Here is a 20,280-nt window from a genome sequence, read left to right as displayed (position 1 = left end):
CCTCCTGTAAGTTTTAGAGAATATATACCCATCCTCACAGCAAAAATCGGGAATCTTTTGATGTGAGCTGTTTAGAGAGGTTGTCTCTGTCTTAATAAAAGTTCACTGATTCCCCCATCTGCAGCAGGTGTCCGGTTGTCTTCATTCTCCGCCAGCCTGGTTAAGTCTATTCCTCCTTAACATCTAAAAAGAACCTATTTAATGAAGGAAGACGGGTTCACTTTGTGTTTAATATTATTCTATTGCTGTTGTTGTTTTTTTTATATCCTTCAATTGGCGTCACGGAACAGGATCCGCTCCAGGCCAAACTGGAACGGGGGGGAGGAAATCGGCCGTGGTCTGAGTGAACGGAGTTTGGACAAAAGCTGTGTGCACACAAAAACAAGGTAAGCAGACCTTTTATTTCTGCTATATTGAACATTATAAAAATACTTAGTGTCCAAACTCCTAGTAATTCATAACCAAAATTTTCTGGCTTACTTAAGGCTTGCTGAGAATCAGACAAGTGAATAAGAGATAAGTGAATAAGAAATAAGTGAATAAAGATAAGAGTGAACTGAGGTCTGACCACGGTTGCGGCCGACGGGTCGCTCTCCGGTGTCGGATAAATACCTCAGCAGGTCTGGGACCTTGAAAGGGTTTATTAGTAACGCCTTTCTAAACAAATTAAAAGGTTAAAGGCCTTGAGAATATTTTTTAGTAATATTCTCTAAACTACAGAAGGGTTAGGAAGGCCCAGAGGACTTTATTAGAAAAGATCCTCTAAAACTTAAAAAAGAGAAGTACTGGTTGGAGTCCAAAAGGAGAGGTCCCTTTGATCAATAGGAGAAAACGGATCTCTTCTTAAAACCCCGATGATTTTAGTGTTTTAAATGTTTTGATGTTCTGTTTGATATTGGACACACATAAATACACGCTGAATGCTTGCTGTGGAACACTGGGCAGGACAGTTTGGTTCTCCGTGTTCACAGATTACACAATTAAAGGAACTAGGTTCCTCTTTTGGTTAAAATAATACACCACACATAGAATTTTTTTTTTACACATTTATTACATACATAAGGAGGGTAATGAGTGACTGCAGGTAATGTATGAAGTGTGAATGAGACGTGTGAACAAGGTGACAACCAACTAGCACCCCTATCAGGAAGCTCTAGGCAAGGTTACCCGCCAGACTCCGGTTTGGTAGAAGCTTGGTAACACCTGAAGGGATATTTCAGTGCTGACTCACCTTTAAAGCAGCGCCCCAGCTGATTAGTGCCTAACAGAGGCAGAAACCCAGCTGGCCCAAATTCTCCTTTAAAATCAATAAAAGAACACTCCTCCATTGACAGTAAAATGGATGGAGAATTAGATCGACAAACTAATGATGATGGTTGGGGTCCCGGTGTTATTCTTAGCACATTGGGAGAACAATTAACATGTGTTGAGACAGTCATCAACTCCACACACCAGCCTAAAGAAGCAAAAAAGCAGAAAGAGTCATTGAGGAAAACAGCTGAAAGGTTAATGAAAGAAAAGGGAAAGAATGAGGGGAGTAGTGGTAATTGGGGAATAATCTGGCAGAATAAGGCTATGCAGGCAAAAGAGAAAGAGGAAGAAGCCAACTCAGCAGCAGCAGGTGCAGGTGTGATAAGCGGGGTGAGACACAGAAAGGAAGCAGATAAGCACGCAGGCCGCAAAGCTAAATTTAATCACTGGGTGTGTTTATGGGAAACTGCAAAACCACACATGAAGAAAAATAGGTCTCAGCCACCTCCCTATTCTGCCTCAGTCCAGACTCCTCCCTCGGCAGGCATATATCCGGTACTTAATATCTCTGGTGGAATAATGACTATCGGAGAAGAACCGCCCGTAGCTCCAACTCCCATAGATACCAAGCATTTTTGCCCAGGAAGCTCCTCTCTGTCGGCGACACCCTCAGCTAGTAGTAGAGCCCCCTCTTCCATGTCCCATTGTTCTGGAACCGGATCTGAGGGCCTAACTGACCCATTTGCGAGCGCACCATTTGCGGTTCGAATGAACAGACAGGAACCCACTGAACAACAATTAACTGATCTAGAAGCAGCATTACGCAGCTGCTTAAATGAACATAGGTCAGTGGTCCAGGTGAATAATCGTGTTGCGTCAGCCCCTCTGTCCCGGTCCAACCCCTTTGCCAGCACTCCTGTCGCTGTTAAAGGAGATCTGACCGCTACTGCAAAAACTGAGCCTGGCACTTCACCAAATGTCACAGTTAACATGTCTTTGGTGGGCCGTCAGGAGCCGGAAACACAGATGAGTTTAGCCCACGCTTTTGCTGACACTGCTACCCCACCAGGCGGGGAAGAAACTGAGGATACTGATGATGAACTCAGTAACCTTAACAATACACCCCCCTCTACCCCTCACAGTTTAGGATATCAGACTAGATCTAAGGGCCCTGTGCCTCAGCCTCCAGGCATGTTTCCCCTGGTCCAGACTAAAGCGCAACGTAGACCAGTGTATCAACCTTATTCATTCGGAGATGTCCAGGCCCTAGTGGACAAACTCCCTGACATAATGGAGGGAGGGAATGCCTGGTTAGCTGGTTTGGATAAATACACAGCTGGACAGGACCTCGCACTGGGAGATTTTAGAGCTATTATAACTAGGTGCACATCCCGATCTCAGGCAGCGGATCTGGAACAAAATGCGGGTACTACCACGCATGAGAACGAGGTGCCACTCATGCAGGCCTTGAGGTTTCTTGGACCGGCCCTGCGCAAACAATTCCCACCCAAAAATCAAGGCACCTTACAGAAATTTAAATGGGAGGAAAAGCAAAATCCCACCCATTATCTAAATCAGGCTGTTGAAGACTGGGTGAACCATACAGGTCATCACCCCAGTAGGACTTGTTCACAGAGCATGTGGTTTAGAAGGGCGGTGCTGAGGGGCATTCCGGAGTCAGTAAGCCAGAAAATGGAGGATAATCCTGATTTGCAGGACTGTGACTTTGCAATCTGGAAGAAACATTTGATTTTTAATCTTAACAAAGTGCAGATTAAGTCTGATGATAAAGCGGAGAGCGTCGAAGATTTACAGTTGCAACTGTTGAAGGTTCAGCTGCAGAAAGCGAAAAACGACCTGGGTGGAAAAGGTGACAAGCCTAAAAAGCAGCTTGTGGCCGCTGCGGCTCCCCCTCCTGGTCCAGTTCCCCCAGTTGCCCCTGATTTGTATCCGAACCCGTGGCCAGCTGATCCACAGCCCCCCCAGTATGGTGCTTATCACTCCCCGGCCCCTTATGGGCAGAGAGGTTCCCCATTTGGAGGAAACAGAGGTGGTTTCAGGGGAAGAGGTCAGATGGGAGGTGGTAGGGGAGGCCAGATGTATGTTTGTTTCCGGTGTGGACAACCTGGACACTGGGCTAAAGCGTGCCCTTTGAACCCGGCTGCTGGAAGAGGCAGGGGAGCCCGTGGTGGGCCCTATCAGCATCCTGGCCACAGAGGTGGACCTCGTGGTGCTTTAGTTGAAGTGCCCCCGGCCCCACAGATGCCTGTGATGGGGTGGGAGTACTACGAGGGTGGTCCCCAGCTATAGGACACCCCACAGACTGCCCAGGACAGTGAAGGGACAACGGCGGACCCTATGCTGTCCGTAACTGTAGATAAAAGAAGAAGCAGCTTTTTAGTGGACACTGGAGCTACGTACTCCACCATTAGGGATGTTGCTCGTGAAAGACTTACTGACAGAGTGACTACAGTGGTGGGCATATCTGGGGAACCTAAAACTCTGCCTTACACCGTGCCTCTCCCCACAACGGTTGGAGATCAGACTTTGTTACACAGCTATGTTTGTTCAAAACAGGCGCCTGTGAATTTACTGGGAAGAGACTTGTTGATTAAATTAGGAGCCACAATACTCTGCTCTTCACAAGGCCTAACTGTGACTCTCCCTACTGGTGTTGTGCTTCCCTGTTCTGATGGGCCAGAGGGAGGTGGTCAGTTTCTGCTGCAACCCTCCTCCTGTTTAGCGGACTCTGCTGACATCTACTGGGCATTATTGGAAGTTGAAACACCTGCTGAACCAGGAGTTTGGACTGCTTTTCAGCAATGGCGGCCGTGGCTCTCACTCCTGCATCCTTATGTCCCTCCCCCTGACCCACCTCATGTTACACTGTTTTATGACAGGCATGACACCACCTGGTACCAGCACATGTTCCAAGAGCAGTGTGAGGGGCGGGCTTGGTCTTTAAGCATGTCATGCATTTTTGCGGCACCGGAGGGAGTGGCAGCAGCGGTTACTTTTACAACAGATCAATTACAGTGGTACATGATGTCTGATGAGGCAGCTCCCCATGTGTCACTGGCCTTACATCCTGGACACCAGGCTAAGGAGCTGGGTGGAATGGTTAAACGTTCCCTTGCGGCCACTGACTGGACACCTACAAAACTCCCACAGGTTTTGTTTTCTCCATCTACCAACACATACCAAATTTTAAATGATTGCTTTAATTCCTCAACACTGCAACATAGAGTGGTCAGCGGGTCACATGGCAGAGAACACACAGACCACTGTGATGCTGCGCCTTTACTCGACTCTCTTCCAGATTGTTTGTGGTCCCTTGGACCCACAGATGTAGGTTTAGTTGATGTGGAGCCAGTCTCTTTTCAACTGTCATCTGCTACCCCTTTGTGGCAGCCTCAGTACCCACACAAACCGGAGGCTGAGGCTGGGATTGCAGAAACAATTTCTGGTTTGGTCACTGCCGGTGTCCTGGAGCCCTCCTGCTCTAAGTGGAACACGCCCATCCTACCCGTTGAGAAAAAAGGCACGGGGAAGTTCAGAATGGCACATGATTTGAGAAGGATTAATGCCTTACTTGGCACTCCTACTTTGCCTGTGCCTAATCCTTATGTTGCCTTGACCAACCTCCCACCATCTCATGCCTGGTTCACCTGCATTGACTTGGCTAATGCCTTTTTCTGCCTCCCACTTCGTGAGTCACTGCGTGACATTTTCTCATTTACATTTAGAGGCCGCCAATGGCGTTACACTCGCTTACCACAGGGATTTTCCCTCTCCCCAGGACTGTTTAATCAGTGTTTGAAAGAACTTTTACAAACCTGCCCACTACCATCTGACTGTATGTTAATACAATATGTGGATGACATTTTGCTGTCTGCCCCCACGGCTGACATCTGTTTGGAGGCCACCAGAGTGGTACTTCAACACCTGGCCAACACAGGTTTTAAAGTGAGCAAAACCAAACTACAGATTGCAAGAAAACAGGTTTCTTTTCTAGGCCGCATGGTCTCACAGTCCGGTATTTCCTTGTCCCCAGAACACAGGAACTCCATTTTGCACCATCCAAAACCTCTAACTGTAAAAGACATGTTGTCATTTTTGGGCCTGACTGGTTACAGCAGGACCTATGTCCCAGACTATGTTGGCCTTACTTCCCCTTTGCGCGCTTTGGTAAATGAACAAGGCATGAGAAACCTCTCTGCTCCCCTCTCATGGACTACAGAAACAGAACAGGCGTTTATAAAGTTAAAACAACAGCTTTCTGTCGCCTCTGACCTTGCTGTGCCAGATTATGCTTTGCCTTTTCATCTTGATGTTTCTGGAACTGGAACCCATATCAATGGTATCCTGTTCCAGAAAAAAGGGGGAGAGAGAAAAGTGTTGACATATGTAAGCGTAATGCTTGACAACACTGAAAAACGCCACCCACCGTGCACACAACACGTTTCTGGACTTGCAAAAATCATTCAGAAAACAGCACACATAGTGATGAACCACCCACTAAAAATTTTGACATCACACAGTGTGGTGGCCTACGTCTCCTCACAGGCCTTCACACTCACTTCACTCAGGCAGAGACGCCTCAGTACCATTTTGGAAGCACCACACATCACCTACTCACATGAAGGCATAAACATGGCTGATCACATGGGATCGGGGGAACCACATATGTGTGATGAGGTTGTGCAGGTACAGGAGAAAATCAGGCCAGATTTGCAGGCAGAACCTCTAATGGATGCAGAAAAAGATTGGTTCACAGATGGATGTTGTTTCAGAACTGAAAGTGGAATGTTGAAGGCTGCATGGGCAATAGTGGAACAGACAGACATGAGATGGAAAACAGTGAAAGCAGAGCAGTTGACAGGACAACAGTCTGCACAGAGAGCTGAAGTGAGAGCGGTGATTGAAGCCTTAAGGATGGGAAAGGGACAGAAAGTGAATATATACAGTGATTCAGCTTATGCTGTGGGAGCAGTGCATGTGGAGCTCAAGCAGTGGCTAAGAGCTGGTTTTTTGACAGCCAGCGGAAAGCCTATTAAACATGAGATGGAAATGAGGGAATTAGCGGAAGCACTGTTGTTACCTGTTAAGGTGGCAGTGGTAAAATGCAAAGGTCACAGTGCCGGATTGGATTTAGTGGCATTAGGTAACAAACAGGCCGACTTAGTAGCTAAGCAGACAGCTGGTTACTTACCTTCCCTGATTATGGTAATGGACCCGGAAGCCACACCCCCTCCAGAAAGACCACCCATACAACTAGGCCTAGCCACAATCAGAGAGTTACAGGACAAAGCCAGCCCCCAGGAAAAATCATTATGGGTAACAAGAGGGGCCACAAACACAGATGTCTGGCGTAGCCCAGATGGAAGGCCCATTCTACCGCCAGGGGTCAGACAGACAGCAATGGAAGAGGCACATGGAGTGGGGCATGTCGGACCTGCACAAATGATGAGAAACTTAGCCGTCTGGTGGCACCCTTATCTAAAAGACATGACAAAATACATGGTTAAAACCTGTAAGGAGTGCAACCAATTTGGAATCAAGCCCGCCTTCAAGCCAATAGCAGGGTACTTCCCCATCCCACTTTGCCCAGGGAAAGAAATAATCATTGATTACACAGACATGGTGGACAGAGTGGGTGGTTACAGGTACCTGCTGGTGGCTGTGGATGCATTTTCAGGTTGGCCAGAAGCCTGGCCGACAGCAAGTGAAAACAGTAGAACTGTGGTGAAGTGTCTGATTAATCATTATATACCACAGCATGGGTTTCCCGAGGTCATAAGGTCGGACAATGGTTCACATTTCAGGAACCACGATCTGCAGAGGGTTGAAGCCGCATTAGGTTTGAAACATAAGTTTGGTTCAGTTTACCACCCCCAGTCCCAGGGGAAAGTGGAAAGGATGAATCAAACTCTAAAAACTAAATTGGCTAAAATCTGTGCACAGACCAAATTAGATTGGGTTAAAGCATTGCCTCTTGCATTAATGTCCATAAGATGCTCAGTAAATCAAACCTCTGGTTACACTCCATTTGAGTTGGAGCATGGCAGGCCTTTTCCTGGCCCCTCCTCTCGCCTATTAATGTCGGATGAAGCTGATTCAGACCTCGATCCGAGGACATATTATAACATGCTCCGCAGTTTTGTTGCCCAGTATTCCTCACAGGTCGCTGAAAGAAACCAGCAAGAGCTGAAAGAGGCGGCTACACCTGGAATGGACTACGTCCTCCTGAAAGTCACAAAGAGAAAGTGGGCTGAGCCTCGCTGGACAGGCCCTTACCGCATAACAGAGCGGACCTCCCACGCTGTCAGGCTCGAAGGTAAAGGTGACACCTGGTTTCATTACACACAGTGCGCTGCTGCCACCGAACCAGGAAGAACCTTGAGAGAGGTGCAGAAGGACCTGTCAGAAGGAGCTGCAACAGCATCACCAACCACTTGAGGGAGCCAAAGCTCAACCTACAAGCCGGCTGGTTACAAAAGGGGGTGTTCTTCATACTGAACTAAACATTTTTTTATTTTTAACATCCTTTATGACTTTGCTTTTATATTAGCTTGAGTTTTTTAAGATTTACATTTTACATTGCAATAGTTTAACCGCTGAAAGCTCATTTAAAGTTGTGTCACTGATACTTTTTGTTGCTCTTTAACTCCTAGAACACGCACTTGGCGAGGTGGGGGGAAACTGGACCACCTTTCTGTGCCCCATCATCCTCTATTAGACGACATCCAAGCTAAGTAAACATGTCTTGGCCCTTTCCCCCTGAAATGACAGGCAGGCAAAGATGTTGCGTCTTTGTTTGCTTCCTGGCCCTGGGTCTCATTCCCATTGGCATAATCCTGATCTGTGAAGGGCCCCCGACACTTCTGACACCTTCAAGTTCAAAAGCTTCGCCCCTTTCTGAAAGTTCCAATCTGACAAATGTAGCCCCTAGGGTCTTGCCCACCACTTCCTCTCCAGTTTTGCCCGCGCCCGATCCAGTTAGAAAGAAACGAGACACGGTTACTTCCTGCACCCCAAGTACGACTAGAATGATTACTCTCTGTGTCCCCAACAATAAAAGTTGGGTAGTTGAAATAGATTTCGCTAGCTTCCCAGTCACTCCCGTCACCAAAGACCAAGGGGGGGATCTTTTTAACCTTGCAGTACATCTCTCCTCCTCAGTGTGGTATATAACCCTGGGAGGTTGGCATCAGTGGAAGTGGTCCAGTTTAGTGTCAGAAACGGACCTGGATTGGTCAAAGTACTCTAGGGGTCAGGCTTTGCACTGGAGAAACCAAAATATGCTCAGAATAGCAAAAAAACCGGATCTTTCAGGCTTAATTTTTACCCTAAAGGATCTGGCCTTGACCTCCTGTCAACAATTTATAATTGCCCCTTGGACTGATCGCACCGCCCTGTATTGGCAAATGGAAATATGCCCTAGCGTTGCTGCAGTTCCAAGCTCTGTAGTTAAAGATGATAATCCCACCTTTAATGGCCCTGCGGTGACATATACAAACGGGGGGAGAAATGGCCGAATACGCATTGTAGACACAAATAAAATGTCTAAAGATGACCTCTTCCAAATTCTAACAGGTATTTCTGGAGCAACAAACAACTGGTTACTACTAGCTGAACAAGCTGCTGACACGACGGCTTCCGACTGCATAGTTTGTATGGGAGCACGCCCCACTTTACGAGTTGTACCGGCGCCAATCAATAGTGCATGCCTCCTGCATCTTATGAACAATACAAAACGAGGTCATTGCTCATATCTGGAAAACCATTTTCCTAAAACTCAACGCTCGGTCTCTAATAAACCACCTTTCTTTTCTTCAGATGTAGCTGTGAACAATTTCACTTGTATTAACCTAACTGGCAATGCAGTAACACTAGGTAGCTTGAACTCTTCTTGGTGCACTGAGATGACGGTTATGAAACCAAACTTCCGACCTACGGCTAGGGCTGATTTGTGGTGGTGGTGTGGCAATAACAAGTTATATGATGGTTTCCCTCGGGATGCGTCAGGTCTTTGCGCTCTCATAACTCTTATTTTACCTGTTTCAGTCACTCCAGTAGATCTCTCTATAGAAGTACACGAAGTTGGCCTCCCATCCTCCTCTGAACGCCGCTCTAAACGTTCTCTAATCCCAGGTTCAGCTCATAATCCAACCTATATTGATGCTGTAGGTATACCCCGTGGGGTCCCCGATGAATATAAACTGCGAGACCAGGTTAAAGCAGGATGGGCCTCGATACTTTGGATGGTTGAAATAAATGCGAATGTAGACAGAATTAACTACATTCACTTTAATGTGCAACTGTTGGCTAATTACACTCGAGATGGTTTTGAAGCTGTGCATGCACAGTTATCTGCCACTTCCCTAATGGCTTTCCAAAACAGGGTCGCAACGGATTTTCTCCTCGCAGAAAAAGGCGGAGTCTGCAGCCTTTTTGGTCAGGAGTGCTGTACCTATATCCCCAATAACACAGCTCCTGATGGTTCCCTCACTAAAGCTATTACTGGTCTCACAGCTCTTACTGTTAAAATGAAGGAACACTCGGGCGTTGATACTGCCATGTGGGACTCTTGGCTTAACATGTTTGGCAAATATAAGGCCCTTGTAGCTTCCATCCTAGTTTCCATCTCAGTTTTTGTTGCTATCCTAGTCACCTGCGGTTGCTGTTGTATTCCATGCATTCGATCCCTCTTCCAGAGATTGATTGTTACAGCTCTCACTCCTGAGGATAAGGATCTCGCCCGGCAGATGCCTTTATTGGCTGGTCAACTTCCCACCTCCTCGCCAACGGATGATGAAAACTCTGATCGTGAGGGTGACGAACATTATCGTCTTTCTCTTGTTTAAATGCTTCTAGAATGGTTGTTTCTCTGTGGTGTTTTGTATTAGGCTTGTTATTAATTGTTTCCCTCACCCACTTCCTCTTGAAGGATATATCTGGTTGAATTGTGTCTGGTCGGGTTGTGAGGGTTAATCGATGTTCTCAGGGTCTCCGGACTTAAGCCTGAGCGAATGAGTACTCCCACCACTGGATATAAATTGTTTTTTTCCACACCCCTTCCTCACGTTTTACCATGTTCACTTTTGAATGTCCTTAGCAGTTACCGTTCTGAGTTTATTTTACGGTTGATTTATTCTTTCACATTTTCACGTTTATATCTCTCATTATTATAGTATACTCTGTACTCTCCACATTTTTATCATTACTTATGTTTTTTGGTTACTGAATTACAGGAACTGTTAATTTTGTGTCACTACCCTGGTTGCACTAACTCGTTGTATCCGTGTGTGCAGGACAGCTGTTACTGCTTTCATCGGGAACCGAGACTGCTTGCAGCCGACCCCTGGGCAGGGTGGTGCCTGGACTCTTTTCTCCTCATCTGCAATGACAGATAAAGACAAATGATAAGACCCGAGGAGTTTTTCGAGCCAGGCTTCGACACGTCTCTGTGTTCCTTTGAATGTTACTTATTTTTGTGTGTTGACCCATTTAAGATGGGTCAAAAGGGGGATTTGAAGAAAATATAATCTGATCAAACATTATTCAGCTTTAAACATTGTTCAGCTTTAAACATTGTTCAGCTTTAAACATTGTTCAGCTTTAAACATTATTCGGCTTTAAATATTGTTCAGCTTTAAAGTTACTGTGCAAACTGTGTAATAAAAAATGTGTGCTCACGACTTTGGCCTTGAGAGCGATAAGAAGCGATCGCCTCGTCCTGCAGGTGAAAAGATATCTGCAGGCGAGGAGACTAGAACACCCAAGGCCGCTTTCCTTTTATGGAGTTGTTTTTCTGCTAATGCAGCACTTTTCCTCACAACCCCCTCCTGTAAGTTTTAGAGAATATATACCCATCCTCACAGCAAAAATCGGGAATCTTTTGATGTGAGCTGTTTAGAGAGGTTGTCTCTGTCTTAATAAAAGTTCACTGATTCCCCCATCTGCAGCAGGTGTCCGGTTGTCTTCATTCTCCGCCAGCCTGGTTAAGTCTATTCCTCCTTAACATCTAAAAAGAACCTATTTAATGAAGGAAGACGGGTTCACTTTGTGTTTAATATTATTCTATTGCTGTTGTTGTTTTTTTTATATCCTTCACGAGCTAACTCCCTGCTAACTTCTAACGCCGTTAAATGTCATAAATTCCGTTTTCATGGATGCCTGGATGTTAAACTCAATTGTTACACCTGGTAGAGCAGAACGCTGATCATTTTATTAAAGATGAAAGACTTTAGACAGTTTTTCAACTCTCAGTAATGCCACAGTGATCGTTTGATATATGGACCTGCAGCAGAGTTTAGACCCAGACACGGCTAGTGACGTCAGACTGAACAATCGGATGGGACGGTCTAGTCTCCGTCGCGCTTCCCAGGTTGCCTAGCAACCATGATACTAACCGCTGGAAACGTGTCATACAACTTGGTTTGACAGAAATGAGGGAGAACATATTTTGTTCATTTGTTTGTTTGTTTCTACAAGAGCTTTGTGTGATTTGATAAGTATCTGAGGCTGAGACCACAGGACAGTAAAACATGATTTTTGGGCTTCATTTCTGTACTGAACAGTTATTTCAAGATTAATTAGTAAATAAGAATTAGCTGATGTTGTTCATGAGACTAAAGTCATATCACTTTGGTAATGTAAATATAATATGGCCAATATTATAGTTATTATATTAATCATTATTAGCTATTACAGCAGTGAACATGAACTCTGTGTCAAATACTGAGCTTCAGTACAGATTCAAGTTGCAGTTATTTACATGTCTTATCACCTTAAATCTTCACTCAAAGACAAGTATCTTTGACAGTGCATATATAGGTGTATCATATATAAGAGACAAATGTTGTTCCTTCAGTATGTTGGCATTACTAAATTTGGCTCATTGCTTACATATATTTATAAAAAGAAAATGTACAAGCTGTGATAACTGTTTCGATAGAATGAAGAGTAGACTGTCAGTCTGCCCCAGGGCAGCTGTGGCTACAACTGTAACTTTCCTCCACCAGTGTATGAATGTGAGAGTGAATGAATAGTGGTATTGTAAAGCGCTTTGGGTGCCTTGAAAAGCGCTATATAAATCCAATCCATTATTATTATTATTATTATTATTATATGAAATATTCCTTTATTGGGTGAGAAAATCAGACCATGTCATAACTGCTTTAAGTCATACAGAATAGATATCAGAGCCTTAAACAGGCTGGCTTCTGCTAAATGGGTCAAACTGGGCAGAACGTCTACAAACACATAACATCCTTATAGAATATGATATAACATTATAGATCAACTTACCTCAGAATAAATAAAGCATATAAACAATTACAGCAATATGATGCAACAAACACAGCAGTGCTACTGATCCAAAATACTCAAAGCTTCATAGAACTGGAACAAACATTTATTTTTAGGTCCATTCTGCTGCTGATACATACTTTAGGTTTCTGAATATTACACTTGTTGCTGCCTTTCATAGTGTGTAACTTGAAGGCCCTGAGTACTTTCTCCCACACTGAAAACACTGGAATGATAAAATTATTTGAACATTACCTAATAAGACTGATTCAGGACAGACAATTAGTTATTTTAAACTTTTCTAGCAGTCCTTCACAAACAGGGAACAGTCTGTCTATTCTCTCCATCTGTCAGCTGCTGCTGGCTCTTCCTCCTACTCTTCCTCACACACTGCTGAGTTTGTCCTGGTGGATCATCAGGGGTGCAAAGCCTCACAGATGATGTGCAGCAGTGTGTCCCTCAGTCTGTCCTCACTCTGGACACTTGCAGTTGTCACACATGGAAATCAAATGTGTGATAAGCTGCAGGATTCAAACACAAGTGTGACTTATAAACACATGTTCATACTTTTATTCCACAATCAGAGAGAAAGAAACAGAGAGCGAGTGCAGGACAGACAGACAGGTGACAGTCTCAGGTGTATACACTGCTACAAAACAGCACAAAAGAAGGAGGATTTAGTGTTTGTGTTATTACGAAACAAGAGGAGTTCCCAGATGGTACAGTGGACACATGTGTGACTCCTGCGATTAAAGCATCTTTCTTTCAGCTTAACAAGTGAACCGTCAGCTCGTTCAAACACACGTTAAAGTCCGTTTGGCTCGACACCACCGAACAGAGGCAGCAATATAACATAGCTAACATTAACAGTGCAGTGAATCCTCCTTGTGCTGTGATATTCAGGACTGCAAACCGAGCAGCATCACTGACTTTCAGCTTGTTGTGTTTGTGGATATATGACTGACTTTAATTATCCACAAAATCATCACAATCTCTGTAAGATTAAGGTCGACTATATATATATATTTTTAAAGTAAAGGCTTTAAAACCAAGTTAATTCTGATAGTACAGACATGACTAATGTCACATAACTTTCCCGACATGTGGCCAACAATAATGGTTTAATGTTCTTCATTAAAAAAATATTTGCGCATAAATAAGTGACATAATATTCAGTACTTACTTCTGAAAGTTTACTCTTCCTCCGCTCCGCTTCCACCGTTTTTTTTCGGCAAAATTATCCACACCACCACCGCACTATGAAGTCTGGGATATGTTGGGCCATGAAGGCTACACCGACCCATCCTTAAAATTCAGGGAAATTATGGACGCATTTGAGGGCCGCATTTTGAGCAGCCTTTGAATTGGGAAAGCCTTCTCTTGTCGCTGTGACGTAATCGGCCTTAAAATGCGGCCTTTAAGGCTGCAAACCCCAAATCCGGTCATTGGTACTTCCTGGCTTGTGTAGTTACTAGGTAACAAAAGCTCAACACTGCCCCTAGCGTCCTGGAGCACTTCCGTTGTGTTTTGGAATTTGCATGTGTTTTTGAGTTTGCAAGTATTTTGGAATTTGTACGTGTTTTGGAATTTGTACGTGTTTTGGAATTTGTACGTGTTTTGGATTTTGCAAGTGTTTTGGAATTTGTACGTGTTTTGGAATTTGCATGTGTTTTTGAGTTTGCAAGTATTTTGGAATTTGTACGTGTTTTGGAATTTGTACGTGTTTTGGAATTTGTACGTGTTTTGGATTTTGCAAGTGTTTTGGAATTTGTACGTGTTTTGGAATTTGCATGTGTTTTTTAGTTTGCAAGTGTTTTGGAATTTGTACGTGTTTTGGAATTTGCAAGTGTTCTTTAGTTTGCAAGTGTTTTGGAGTTTGCATGTGTTTTGGAATTTGCAAGTGTTTTGGAGTTTGCAAGTGTTTTGGAGTTTGCAAGTGTTTTGGAGTTTGCAAGTGTTTTGGAGTTTGTACGTGCTTTGTCTCTAGGGGCCACCGTAGTTAGGAGCCTGAACTGCGGTAAAACTCCGGTGAGGTCAATGACCTTACGCTCTCCCACTGTCACACGTTGATGACGTATTTGGAAATCAATTCGGGTGGGACATGACAACACCGCCACCTGCAGGAAGATTTTCTCTCTGGTACCTTGTGTTCTGATACCTGACAACTTTTTTTTTTGAGAACTGAGACCTGACAATTTTTTTTCTGATACCTGACAAATTTTTTTTTGAGAACTGAGACCTGACAATTTTTTGTCTGATACCTGACAACTTTTTTTTTTGAGAACTGAGACCTGACAATTTTTTTTCTGATACCTGACAATATTTTTTTTGAGAACTGAGACCTGACAACTTTTTGTCTGATACCTGACAACCTTTTTTTTTGAGAACTGAGACCTGACAATTTTTTCTTGAGACCTGACAATGTCCTAAAATGTACACCGTACTCGAGGGATGCTCGAAGCGTCAGAACCTAAGAGTGGTAGGGGTGAAAGAAGGCAAAGAGGACGGGCAGAATGCCAGGGAGTTTGCAGGGAGGCTGTTAAAAGAAGCGCTTGGACTGGACGAGACACCTGTGATTGACAGAGCCCACAGAGCTTTGAGAAAGAAGCCCGGAGATAACGAACCACCTCGACATCTTATGAGTTCACTACTGCCACACCTATGAGGACATCATGAAGAAAGTCATGGGCACCCGGGATATAACATTTTGTGGCTGGCGGTTTCAGATTTTCCGGGACCTGCCACCTGAGGTGGCAAAGCGCCGAGCTACGTCCACCGCTGTGATGCTACGCGACAAACCGGGAGTCAAATACGGACTTCTTTACCCAGCCAAACTACGAGTGTCTCACGACGGTGTTGAGAATTTTTTTACTGACCCGGAAGAAGCACGACAGTATGCAGAACGCCTCATTGGAGACGTGGATAACGGAGGATCACTGGATCCTATCCCACGTGAGATAAGGGCAGATAATGCCACAATACACCACCCAGAATGCAAAGAACCTCTACGCAGGTGACATCTAGCACTTTACTACAGACAGGTTGTTTTTTGGGTTTTTTTTTCCTTTGTGTACCTAAGAGTCAATAATCCGGGTAGCCTGCGGTTAAAGGCATATGTTAGTAACGTTATACTTGTTAATGATGTTACATGTTGCGGTCTCATACTTGGTTTTAAGAGCTGGTAGTTAGACACCCTTTAACTTGTTTTTGAATAACTGTATTGTTTTGTTTAATAGTGACGATAATGTACCTTCTGATCCTTCTTTTTGTGATATCTGGTCTATGCTTAATGTCTTTATGGAGCTACACAGGGCACTTGTTATGTCGGTGGTTGCGACAGAGGATGGTTGGAAGTACACGTGGTCTTGTTGGGAGGATGGCAGGCTCCCCTCCCTGCTATGACCTAGGTGTATGTGGGGTTTTTTTGTTGTTTGTTTGTTTGTTTTTCTTTTTTATTATTTCTGCTGTGTTTATTTTGTATTTCCGTGGGTGGGGTTGTTGGGTAGGAAGGTGCTATGGTAGAAAATGTTCTAGTCAATATGGGACAATACACATAAATCACTAACAATATGGCCTCAATAGATGGTGATGGAAATGATGGGGTGAACAGGAGAGGGCTTGTAACCTTTTGCTCTTAGAATGTGAATGGCATCAATGAACCAATAAAACGTGGTAAGGTGTTGGCATACCTAAAGTCATTGAGATCAGATGTTATTTTCTTGCAGGAGACCCATCTTGAAAATGATGCACATTGCAGGATTACAGCTAAGTGGATAGGGCAGGTTTATCACTCAAGGTTTTCCGCAAAGGCGCAAGGGGTACAGCAATAATTATTCGTAAAAATGTGCCATTCATACATAAATCGACCCTGGCAGATAAGGAGGGGAGATATATCATGGTGGTAGGAGAAATTCAGTCTATACCAATCACATTGCTGAATGTCTATGGCCCGAACAGGGATGACTCAGAGTTTTTTAGAAAAATGTTTAGCTTGATCCCGGATATTTCAACTACAAACTTGATACTTGGGGGAGACTTTAATTTAGTTTTAGATACCTATCTAGACAGGTCGTCAGCTCAGAGAATTGCGCCATCGAATGCTTCTAGGTTTCTGAAATCGTTTATTGATAATTTGGGTCTTGTGGATGTTTGGAGAACGTTGAATGCAACCGGAAGGGAATATTCCTTTCACTCTGGGGTTCATAATACGTACTCCCGTATAGACTACTTTCTATTAGATAGTAAACTGTTACATGGAGTCCAGAGTAGTAAATATCATAATATCCTTATATCAGATCATAGCCCAGTGTCTATTTCACTAAATTTACTGGAATCAGGTGGTAATTATAAACACTGGCGATTAGACCCTCAACTTCTTACGAGGAAAACATTCTGCAATTATCTGGAAGAACAGATCAAGTTGTTTTTTGAGATGAATGACAAAGATGATGTTTCACCTCTGTTATTGTGGGAGACGTTTAAAGCATATGTTAGAGGCTGTGTAATTTCTTTTCAGTCGTCTGAGAAAAAACGTAATAACATGGAACGCATACAGTTGGAGGTTCAAATACAAAAATTGGACTCTGTGAATGCCAGACAACCATCTGTACAGCTACATAGTAAAATATCAGCTCTGAAGTATAAACTCAATAACTTACTCTCAGATAAAATTTCCAGGGCTTTAAGCAGACCTATTTTGAATTTGGCGATAAGCCACATAAATTACTGGCCAGGCATCTAAGGAAGAGAGAAAGTGATAGGGCTATTCATGCAATCAGGTCAGACTCAGGGTTGTTGATTAATTCTTATAAGGATATTAACACTGCTTTTAGACAGTTTTATGAACAGTTATATACATCTCAGTGTAATGCACTTCCTGAAATTATGCAGGATTTTCTAAGCAAATGTAACTTGCCCACATTGGCACAAAAGGACAGGACACTTCTAGATGCAGATTTAACATGTCCAGAATTGATTAATATCATACGCTCCCTGAAAAACGGGAAGAGCCCAGGACCTGATGGTCTATGTAATGAGTTTTATAAAAAGTTTAGCAGTTTACTAACCCCATATTTGCTGAAAATGTTTAATATGGCCTTGAAAGATGGTGCACTCCCGCAGACTCTGAATGAAGCAACTGTGACTCTCATTCCAAAGAAAGGAAAGGACCCAGAATTGGTGAGTTCTAACTGACCAATCTCTTTATTGAACACAGATCAGAAAATACTGGCCAATTCTTTAGCCAGGAGACTTAGTTCTCACATAGGTAAACTGGTTCACCCAGATCAAACAGGGTTTATCCCAGCAAGACATGCATCTTATAACCTGAGACGTCTTTTTGACATTATTTATTCCTCTAGGGATCCAGATAAAGACCTAGTGATACTGAGCCTTGATGCAGAAAAGGCCTTTGACTGTGTCGAATGGTCATATCTATATGCAGTATTAAGTAAGTTCGGAGTTGGACCTAAATTTGTTTCCTGGATTCAATTGTTATATAGTAATCCGTGTGCCAGAATACTCACAAACAATACCCTTTCCGAACCAATTAAGCTATTTCGTGGCACAAGACAAGGATATGCGCTGAGCCCTTTATTGTTTGACCTCGCATTAGAGCTGTTGGCAGAAACAATTCAGAAACATAAAGAAATACATGGCTATAATACAGGATACACCTCTAATAAGATCTCACTGTATGCTGACGATATTCTGCTGTTTGTAACCAGACCATTAGACTCAATCCCTAAGGTGCTCGTAACAATAGATTTATTTAGCTCTTTTTCAGGTTACAAAGTAAATTGGGGGAAGAGCCAACTGATGCCAATTAAATGCAGTAATCTTGATTTACTAAATCGTCTTCCCTTTAGAATAACGTCAGAAAAATTTTCATATCTTGGAATTGAAGTTACTAAGTCATACAAGTCATTATATGAAGCCAATTTTGTGAGAATTCTGGATACATTTAAAAACGAGGTTGAATTTTGGAAATCACTCCCACTTTCCATGATAGGTAGGGTGAATGCGATCAAAATGATTTGTCTCCCCCAACTCCTATATCTGTTTTAAAATATCCCTGTGTATCTAAATGCTACATTTTTTCAAAAATTGGATTCAGTCCTTCTCCCTTTTATCTGGAACTACAAGAGCCACAGGATAAAAAAAAGGCCCACCTTTGTAAAGAGAAAATACATGGTGGCCTAGCCTTACCAGATTTTAAAAATTACTACTTCGCAGCTAATATGCAATACATAGCTTATTGGCTACATGATACAGTTATAATGGGAAGTTGGTTGGACATGGAGCGAGAGGACTGTATGCCTCATTCTCTTGGTGCAATTGCATTGTCTCCTGTTCGTTTTAAAAATACATACTACAACTGTAATCCAGTTATTCACAATACAATTCAAATCTGGAGACAGATCGTGAAAGAGTATAGACTCAGAGCCTTCTCGCTTTTGACACCTATTACAGCTAATCCTGCATTCAGACCCTCAGTTTTAGATGGGACATTTGATCGCTGGAAGGAAATGGGGTTGCGAAATGTGGGACACCTGTATTTTCAGGGCTCTTTTGCTTCATTTCAACAGCTTAAGGAGAAGTACAATTTACTAGCCTGTGATTTTTTTTTAGATACCTTCAAATAAGGAGCTATGTAAGGTCCCAACTACAACAATTTGAGTTTGCAACTCCAGGTAAGCTTGACCAATGCCTGGCGGATTGTATAACAGAAAAGCATGCGGTTGCTTCTATATATGAGATATTACAGTCACTCCGGCAGAAGGATACAGGTAAAATAAAATCAGCTTGGGAAAAGAAATTAGGGTCAGAAATTCATAATGATATCTGGACTAAAGGGTAATATTAATTCCTGCTCTATCAACGCCCGACATAGGTTAATTCAGTTTAAAATTTTGCACAGATTGCACTACTCAAAGACCAGATTACATCGAATATTTCCTGAAACGTCACCCATCTGTGATAAATGTCAATGTGCAGAAGCTGATCTGCTTCACAGTTTTGTAATGTGTACCAAATTACAGAGTTTTTGGGCTTCAGTTTTTTTCTTTTTTTTCCCCAAACTTTTTGATGTGCAGTTAGACCCTGACCCCATTTTGATTCTTATTGGACTATCGGGACAATCTAAAAAACTTAAGAGCACACAGATCCCCCTCCTGGTCTATGGCCTGATGTGTGCAAACAGACTGATTCTCCTCCTATGGAAGGGAAAAGAATTGCCCTCCTTGAAAGCCTGGATTTCAGTATTGACAGATACTCTTCATCTGGAAAGGATCCGCTACATTATAAATGACAAACTGGAGGACTTCGATCAGATTTGGAGGCCGCTCATTGAGCACCTGGAAATTATGAACAAATGAGAGTTATTATGTGGACTTCACCATTGCTTAAAATAAGCTGATAGCACTCTGGGATAAGGGTAGGGAGGAGGGGTTTGGGTTTTTTTTTTTGTTTTTTTGACCACCCTTTTCGGTACGTTTTGGTTTTTCCTGTTTTTGTTGTTTGGGTTTGTTTTGTTTTTTGTTGCTATTGTTGTTGTTCGCTTTGTTTTTCCTTTTTTTTTTTTTTTTTTTGATGCCAAAACTGTAAAAAGGAAGCAATGTCAGTCTATGGGACAATTTGTGATTGTTATTTGTGCTTCACAATAAAAATATTTAAAGAGGTCTCACTGTGATGGTGCTGAGGGTCAAGTGTTTCCTC

At 43.2% G+C, this 20,280-nt stretch overlaps 1 pseudogene; it reads left to right on the top strand.

Moving 5' to 3' along the window:
* Positions 1-251: 251 nt before the first annotated feature.
* On the top strand, positions 252-20,243 carry LOC147323656 (uncharacterized; annotated as a pseudogene).
* Positions 20,244-20,280: the final 37 nt, after the last annotated feature.

The sequence above is a fragment of the Aulonocara sp. 'chitande type north' Nkhata Bay genome, linkage group LG8, assembly GCF_057382095.1.
Source record: "Aulonocara sp. 'chitande type north' Nkhata Bay isolate Kocher_YH1m ecotype deep benthic linkage group LG8, A_spYH_male_GT1.1, whole genome shotgun sequence".
NCBI lineage: Eukaryota > Metazoa > Chordata > Actinopteri > Cichliformes > Cichlidae > Aulonocara > Aulonocara sp. 'chitande type north' Nkhata Bay.
Note: the sequence above shows the minus strand (reverse complement) of the source record. Positions and strands in the feature narration are given on the sequence as shown.